The 8356-nt window shown below is 35.8% G+C and overlaps 1 long non-coding RNA gene across 1 annotated transcript in view; it reads left to right on the top strand.

The window, feature by feature from the left end:
- LOC108496812 overlaps positions 1-725 on the top strand; it is a 2610-nt gene extending 1885 nt beyond the window's left edge. The window contains exon 3 of the long non-coding RNA XR_001874596.1: positions 131-725. This is a non-coding gene — a long non-coding RNA (uncharacterized LOC108496812). The remainder of the gene's footprint in view (positions 1-130) is intronic.
- The last annotated feature ends 7631 nt before the right edge of the window (positions 726-8356 follow it).

The following is an 8356-nucleotide window of genomic DNA, read 5'->3' on the forward strand; positions in this document are numbered from 1 at the left end:
AAAGGGAAGGAAAGGGAAGGAAAGGGAAGGAAAGGGAAGGAAAGGGAAGGAAAGGGAAGGAAAGGAAAGGATGTTTAGAATAGCAGACAAGTGAGTTGTTAAGATATTTTTATATTGTATTGAATTCTAGACAAGATGAAGGTTTGAATGTATTCCTCTGCACTTCAATGAAGAAATTAAGCACTTGACTAGAATTAGTTTAGACTGAAAAGCATTCATACCCAATATGTACTTTCTCTGAGCTCTCACTTCTAAGGTGAGTTTAACATAGAAATGCCATACTGTGTCTGAAACAAACTTTGATAGAGTTTGTTGACTGACTCAAATAGTAAAATTCTACCATTTTGGAATGTAGGAATTGGATTTTATCTCTGAATAAAATTAGTTATAAAACTTATCTATTCATGTTTGTGATGTTTCTCATTAGCTCTTTCCTCCCTCTACCTTTCCATTCCACCCTTGTTACCTTCTTTTTATGAGTTGTGTATATTCTTAAGTGTCACCTTGTGAGAGTATGCATAATAGTTTAGGTTGCTGCATGTTGTAGCCTTGACATAGTAGAGGTTCTCCCTACCTTAGTCCAAGGGATTTTTGCATTTAGCATTTGACAGTGTCATGATAAACTATTTCTGTGGCTTGCCTTTGGCCATCCTTCACTACTTTGTCCCAGGAGACACAGAAATCTGTGAGTCTTATAGATTTTATTTTTTTTTGTTGTTGAGACTGAGGAGGCTGTTCCAAGGTTTTCTGTTTGGACCCTATTTATCAAGTTGATTTCCAATAAAACTAGGAAATAAGCTGCTTAAAATCTGTTGAAAATCTTTTTTTTTTCCCTTCCATTCTAAATACCTAAGAGATTCATGTCACATTTTGTTCAAATCAAAACAGATCTACCCAGATGACAGCCAATAGACATGTTAGAAATGGTTAAATAGGTAAGACAGGAAGACTGGACTGACACATTTTATTATATTTTAAACAATAAAAATTATACTTTTTTGACCATGTCTTTTGACCAAAGTAAACTATGAAAAATTACATCAGATATTATGCCATCTTATTTTAATAAAAAGTCTATAGGAAAGATAAAATTCTATACCTACATTACTGTTTCTCAACTTAGTTTTCATGTTGACAACAGTTATACAACTATAGATTAGTCCAACAAACAGTTAATTGAACTTGATAAGGTAATTGAAGTGGCTAAATCATAACAGATATAAGAGTCCAGCAGTCATTAAACATTCTTATACATTGTTTCTTTGGGCTGGTTTTTGGTTCGTTTGGGTTTTTTTTTCAGGTATGCAAAACGTAAGGGGAAAATAGAATAATGAGAAAAGCTGAAATCAACACAAGTATGAAAAGAAAAGTTAATTTATGATTGACCTAACTGCTTACCATGGTGAATGTGGAAGGCATAAGTAAAATCTTCTGAATAGCATACAAAGAGCTGACATAAGTTTTTTCTTTCGCATTTTTTAAGTAAAATCGTTATGGTCCTTTTCATTGTCATAGCCAGCTTTGAAAATAAAACCATATTTTCCATCTCTGGTTGTATCACTGAACTGTTATGCTTCTGGAAAAAAATACACACACTACTATCAGACATACTATTGCTGCACTATGTAGGGCTGAAACACCTCAGCGAAAGTCACACAACATTCAATAAGTTGCCCCTTATGCATTGATCGTACTTCTTCTATTCTAAGTGGAGAAAGCTAGAAGGCAGACTATCAATCTGCTCTAGAGAAAGCATCACTTTCTGATCACAAGGCCATCTAACCTGTCTCCCAAGGGACCTCAAAAGCTCACTCATTCTAATTTTCTACTGATTAAAAAATGAGATTCATTTGTACTTTCCTATCCACATGTTCGGCAATCTCCAATAATTCTTTCACTTTTGTCTCTATTGAGTCCATTTCTGTAACTTTTTGTATTTGCAAGGGGATGATTACAATTTTGAGAGAGTGTCTCTAAATGATCTAAGAGGAGCCAGTTTTTTTCAGCTCAATAAACATGAATGAACATTAGAATTATGAGAATACTTAAAATTTGGACAGGAGAAAATTATTTTTAAACAGTTAGCCTGGTCAAAGTCTCTCAATATTATTTAAAGAGATAACATAAAAAAATGCTACAATTTATAATATAGACCCCAGGCTCATGGCATAGCTTTTATAGATTTATATTTGCTTAATTTCCATGCAACACTTTACACAAGACTAGCAAACTCTGTTCTACAGTTTTTAAAAATACTTTGAGCTCTATCTGATGCCTGTTGTTAACTCTCTTCCAATTTCAGTATCAGCTAATTATATGTAATAAGATACAAAATAGAATGTAAATTTTTGATTGAAATTTATTGATTTTTGAATTTTCTGGATTAATCCCTATATTCTGATAAATTGGTAACACCATTTTGTAAAGCCCTTTCTAAATTTTTCTGTTTATTTCTTTTAGAACATATTGTTGTAAAAGTCAAAGGTAGGTGAAAAGGAAAATTGGTTTCAATTACCTAAAGAAGAAGGTATAAAGCCATTACCCTGACCATCAGGGTTAAGAAGCAGAGGCTACATGATTACACATCCATATATACTCATATATATATGAGCAAATCTTTGCATGCTGCTGCACAAAGAGGTCCCATTTTCAGAGGCTATTACTAGAGGGCAGAAAAACATGTCACTGTGGTACAGACTAGTTACCTGAAAGCAAAGAAAAAAAACAGAACAGGCCGAATGACTAGACAGATGGTATCTGTTTTGAATCCTAATAAATTGTTAGTAAGTGTTCAGGTCTTTGAGAGGATTTTGAGGCAGTGAAAATATCTTGTGAAACCATTTCTCTTGTTCTTCAGCAGTGCAAAGCACTGGACGTCAGAGATTGATGGACTGAAGGGGACAGGAAGGTTGTCACAGCAGTCAACAACTCTTCAACTGTTTCAAAACGTAGGGCACCAGATTAATTTTGTTCAGACCTCAAGCTCTTTCTTACGATCTAGTAAAAGAGAGCTTATGTCATTTCAATAATCTCTTTATGAACAAGAAGGCATTGCCTTCTACGTTTAAGGGAAATGTTGTCAGAAGGAACAAGGATCTCACTAGATCTGCTGAACCAGTGAAAGATTCAGCACCCATCCAGGTAACCATGGCCTGCTGACAGAGAACGATAAGGGCTGTGTGCTATGGGATAATAGAAATACATTGCTGAAAGGTGTAAGGCTGCTTACTAACAGATGCCATGAAGAGTATTTATTGGTTGGTGCTAGCAGATTTTTTTTCTTAATTTCATTCATACTATCTATAGCAGAACTGGGAAAGATTCTAAATTTTTTTCCCTTATGGGATGCTGAGGGAACCTTCTGGTGAGAAAACCCACCTGCAGAATTGCACCAGGATTACAAATTTAGAGTGAATTTGATTGAGGTCGGAGCCATTGCTAGGAAATTCCACTCCTCTAGAGGTATTCTTGTGTTTTCCATTTTGTAGTCTTTGCTATTCTCAAGGGCTTGAACAGTCCCTGAGGTATGACCATATTTGTTCAGCCTCTGAAAGAATATTGAATATTTTGCAGGTATACCCCCAGGTATATGCAAAGATAGCAGCACATGGGAAGTTCTTATTTTGGATCATATTTATATATTTAATTGTCTTACAGAATTAATAGATAAGTAACTGTGGTCTTCTTCCTCTTTGCTTTCCACTCAAACACACCCTTCCTCAATTCTTGATGAGTTTTCGATTCAGTTAATTCTCCTTACTTGGTGGTGACAAATTTCACTTGCAATCAACTGTGCGATTATTTAGTTAAACATACCATACTTAAAATGTCCTAGGTGGAGTACTTATGAAGAAGAGTGAAGAATGTACCTCCAGGATAAACTGAACCTTTTACTTGCATCATAAAATGACCTTCTTTTCTGTACCTCAGGCAAAAAGAATGCTAAGAAGTTAAGCTATTCTTTTTGGTAGGGTTAGAGAAGACAGTGAAATCCTCCTTGAAGAGAATGAAACAGCTTGACTGTGTAATAGTTTATTGGTGAATTTTAGTATATTCAAACACAGTGAGTTAAGGAGAGGAGAGTTTTCAGGATTTGACTCATTCATTTTTAATTTTGAAGCATAGGTATGTTTTTCACTGTTTGTTCATCATAGGGATTTATGCAGGCTCAGAGAAGCTGGATTTTCACTATAGGTACATCTTTGGAGTTCTGTGCATTTGCTGAACACAATTTGTCTCAACCAATATTGAACAAAATAGGATAATTATATACTTCTATTGTCATTGTTTTTGCATTTCTCTGGTCTCTGGCTCATTGTTAGCTATTGAACACTGTTATGGCCAGTCTTAGAATTCTCCTAATTTTCAGCTTATTGCTAGACTTAATGTGGGGAACAGCAAGAACAAGGGAGGATGAGCTGTAAGTCAAGGGTGACCCCAGAAAGAGGCAGTCCTCACAGCCAGTCCTGCAGAAGTGAGATAGGGTGGGTAGAGAAAGGTGCTTGAGACAGGGTCCATTAACAGTCTCAGACACATCACGGTGGAAAGGCAGGCTCAGATGTCATTCAGGACTGGAGACGGAACTGGAATGAAGGCTATTATGTGTGTCCAAGGTCCATCCAGAAGACAGGACTCGAGACCTGCACACCTCCAGCAGTGACCAGATTAGGTCTAGGTGTCAACCCCAAACTGACATGGAGCCCCTGCACCAGCGTAGAAGGTGTGGGGGGAGCTCCCATGGGAGGATGGACCCAATCAGGGCCTATGGGTGTCCCCAGAAGTCTGACATTTATGACACTAACCACCAGTAACTGCACACTTGACTTACTAAGAACATCTAATACTTGATTAATACATAACATCAACTCTCTGAAGGGCTATATTATAAGCTCACAAAGAAGCTCCAGTTCTTTCTTCAGACAGTCGGTAATTTTACCAATCCATACTGGATCGTCTATTGCATTATGTATTTGAAAGATAGAGTGTTTCATCTACATGTGAGAAAGTTTCAAGCTCATTGAAGGTGATATCAGTGCTTCTCCTTTCATAGTTGTTCTCATTGCTGTATATGAGATTGAACAGTCTCACAGAGGAGATGCACTATTACCATTTTAAACAATTGGTTTATAATTTTCCTTATAATTGTTGATAATTTGACAGAGATATTTCTACAGTTAGGTGATTGCTTGAGACATGCAGACTTTTGCAGTCACCTAAACTGAGGTGGTTTAAGCAATTATTGATCAAAGTTTTTTTCTGTGCTCCTGCTGGTACTTTTTGTGCAGAAGTTATTACTGAGATGTATTCTTGAACCTCTGCAGATGACAGCAAAACCTGTACTAGCACTGACCAGGATCAATTTCCAGCTTTCTTTTTTATACTTGACTGTAAACTGCTAACTATCAGGAGTCGCTGTTAGTCTAAGAAAGCTCTTCCTGTTGAGGGAAAATGAGGAAAGAGATGAGTGGAAAACTAGGAGAGAGAATAAATTTAACCAGCTCTGCTTGATCCTCCACTGCAAATGAGTGACTAATCACAGCTCTAATTTAATGTAAAAAACAAAACAAAGAAACAAAAAAAACCCAAAACAAAACAAAAAACCCCCAATAAAAAAAAAGAAAAACAAAATGAAAAACTCAACCCTTTAACTTTCAAGAACCCTCAAACTAGAAAAAATAATTTTAAAAAAGCCATCAAACCCACCAACCAACCAATACAATGTTTATTTGTAAATAAACAAGATAATTATTGGAAAAAATAAATTCTTAGTCAATATCAGGTTAGATTTCTACATCATGTTGGAGATTGCCATTATACTTTCCACTAGAAATGCAGATTTTGAATCTGATGATTTTCAGTTTTGTGACTGAGAGAAGATTGGAGCCAACACTTTGGTTTTATCTCACTTCTTGTTACTTCTAAGGTTGCATTTATTTGCTTTGGATTGTTAGTTTTGATTCTGCCCCCACCCTTTTTTTTCTTTCTTTCCATATTCTAAAATGTCTAGAAATGCTGTATCATATTTGTGCCATGTGATATATGACTGCATCACAGTCAGTAGCTGTGAGCTCTTCCCTGCCCATATCCTCAGGACGCGATCTACTGCCGCTTACCTGATCCTCTGATTGAATTATTTGACTTAGCTAGGCTTATTCTAGATTTGCAGGGGATAAAATCAAATTTATTATCTACTAGGCAATCTGTTCTTGGAGACATGGGAGTAGATCATTTAGGTATATCTCTTCTGTAGTTGTACTAAAAGAAAGAGCATGAAATTGCTTCCTATGTCTTTGGTTAATATCACAAATCTGGAATTCTATACTTGGAGATGGACAAAAAATGTCTCTTGCTATTGTAGAGCAAACTCTATTGAGTCAGCCGAGTCAGATCACACTTACTGCACAACTTTTGATGCCATGAATCAAAGAATTGGTGTAGCTGTGCCAACACCCTGCTACTTCTGGCCATGACATTGTTTGACACTTTAGAGAAATGTGCAAAAAATCCATAAACCACCTGGCCAATTTTTCAAGTTACATATCTTGATTAAAAAAGTTATGGATGAAGAAGCAGAAGTCAGGGAAACTGATGATCTTTTTGTAGTCGAGTGCTCAGTTAGACACCTTCTATTTAACAGTATATGAAAAAGCTCCCTTTTGTTTCTCACTATTTTTCTAAATTATCATATTTCATGAAGCATGCACATACTAATCCATAGACACATACAGTTGGACTACTAAGACTCATTAATTGCATTGATTTGTCTTTTTCTTTCTTTTTCTTATCAGTCATTAATGATGCACAATGACTTGTCTCCCCTTTTTTTCATCTGTTTTCATCTATGTTCCTCATATTTTACCTCGAACAAAGAGTAGTCTTGTGCCATGAAGGCTCATCAAAGTCATAATTACATTTCATTTATCTACATTGAACTGTCTGTCATCCATCAGCATTTTTAATGCTCTATATGTCTTTCTGCACTTGTCTGCATTTTTATTCATGATTTGCTCTTCCTAGATCATCCATTACTGCTTGCTAACTGCTTTCTGCTTTTAATTTTTTTTAAACACATTTAGCAAGTGTTTATACTCAACACTAGTGTTTATCTATAAGACCAAAGTGCCAGAGCAAGGCAGGATAAATATCAGTATTCAGGATCTGTTATACCCCACAGTTGCTTACAGACTTTTTCCTAGTCTATTTTATATGCTCTGGACATTGTCCTTGACATAGCCTAAAACTCAAAAGCATTCCAAATCCCTTGTTGTAAATAATTTCTTCCATGATGTAAAATTATCAGTCATTAGCTGATAATGACTAGATTGGTGGCCGGAAGTGGGTAAGTACTGTTGCTGATGATTTTTGTTTCTTCTTGGATTTATTACGCATCATGTTTTATTTTTATTTAATTTAAATAGTACCTTTTTTTTCTTATCATGCAGCTGCTTATGCATATCTCTAGGATCTTTTTCCTCCTAGGTACTTGTTTCATCATTCATTACATCTTATTTTGAAAGACCTGGCAGAGCTGGGTTCCAGAGGGTGCTTTGTAAATTAGATGAAGAACCCAAATTTTGGAGGGCTGCTTTGAAAGAAATAAATGTCAAAACATTAATTATGGGTTGTACAGATACTGTATTCCTTATCTGTAAAATGGGACAAAGGAGCATGCTTTCCTTCACAAGGAAATCCTTCTCATGAGCAGGGTAAGGCTACGAGACAGAAGATTCCTGTAGAAGGATAAAATAGTACACACTTTGTGGTTCAGATTCTTAACTGGTGTACATCGGTATAAGCATGGTGCTAATAAAGCCAAGGTTATGGGTTTAATCCCTGTATGGGCCATTCACTTAAGGTTTGGACGTGGTGATCCTCGTGGGTCCCTTCTTACTCAAAATATTCTGTGAACTCTGTGAGCTTAAATGGAATCAATGAAACTATAGCGGTTTATATAAAAGGAAAACATATGTATATGGTCTTGTTTATTTGTTTATGCATTTAGCAGAGATTCAGGCAGATCTAACTGTAGTATCATTACATAGTGCAGGCTGGTTTCAGAGGCCTAGGAACTTTATTTACTTGAGCTCAGGTGAAAAACGCACTATTTAGTGCTCAGTATTCTTTAGACTAGTAACAGTATCAAGCCACAAGAAATCTGCTAAGACTCAGTTTACTTTCATATCTGTGTAATTAATTTTCATACTTTCACTAAAACTGAAATTTGTGGTAGTGTATGCAAACTATTAAATAGCATTAAGTAGAGCAGAAGCCAAGTCAAAAGAGAAAAATACTTCACCAGCCTTCTTAACTTTTTATGTACTTTTGATTGCAATTAATTTTGTAAATACTAGAAATA

This window comes from Lepidothrix coronata, unplaced genomic scaffold (assembly GCF_001604755.1).
Source record: "Lepidothrix coronata isolate B3197 unplaced genomic scaffold, Lepidothrix_coronata-1.0 Scaffold43, whole genome shotgun sequence".
NCBI classification, from domain to species: domain Eukaryota; kingdom Metazoa; phylum Chordata; class Aves; order Passeriformes; family Pipridae; genus Lepidothrix; species Lepidothrix coronata.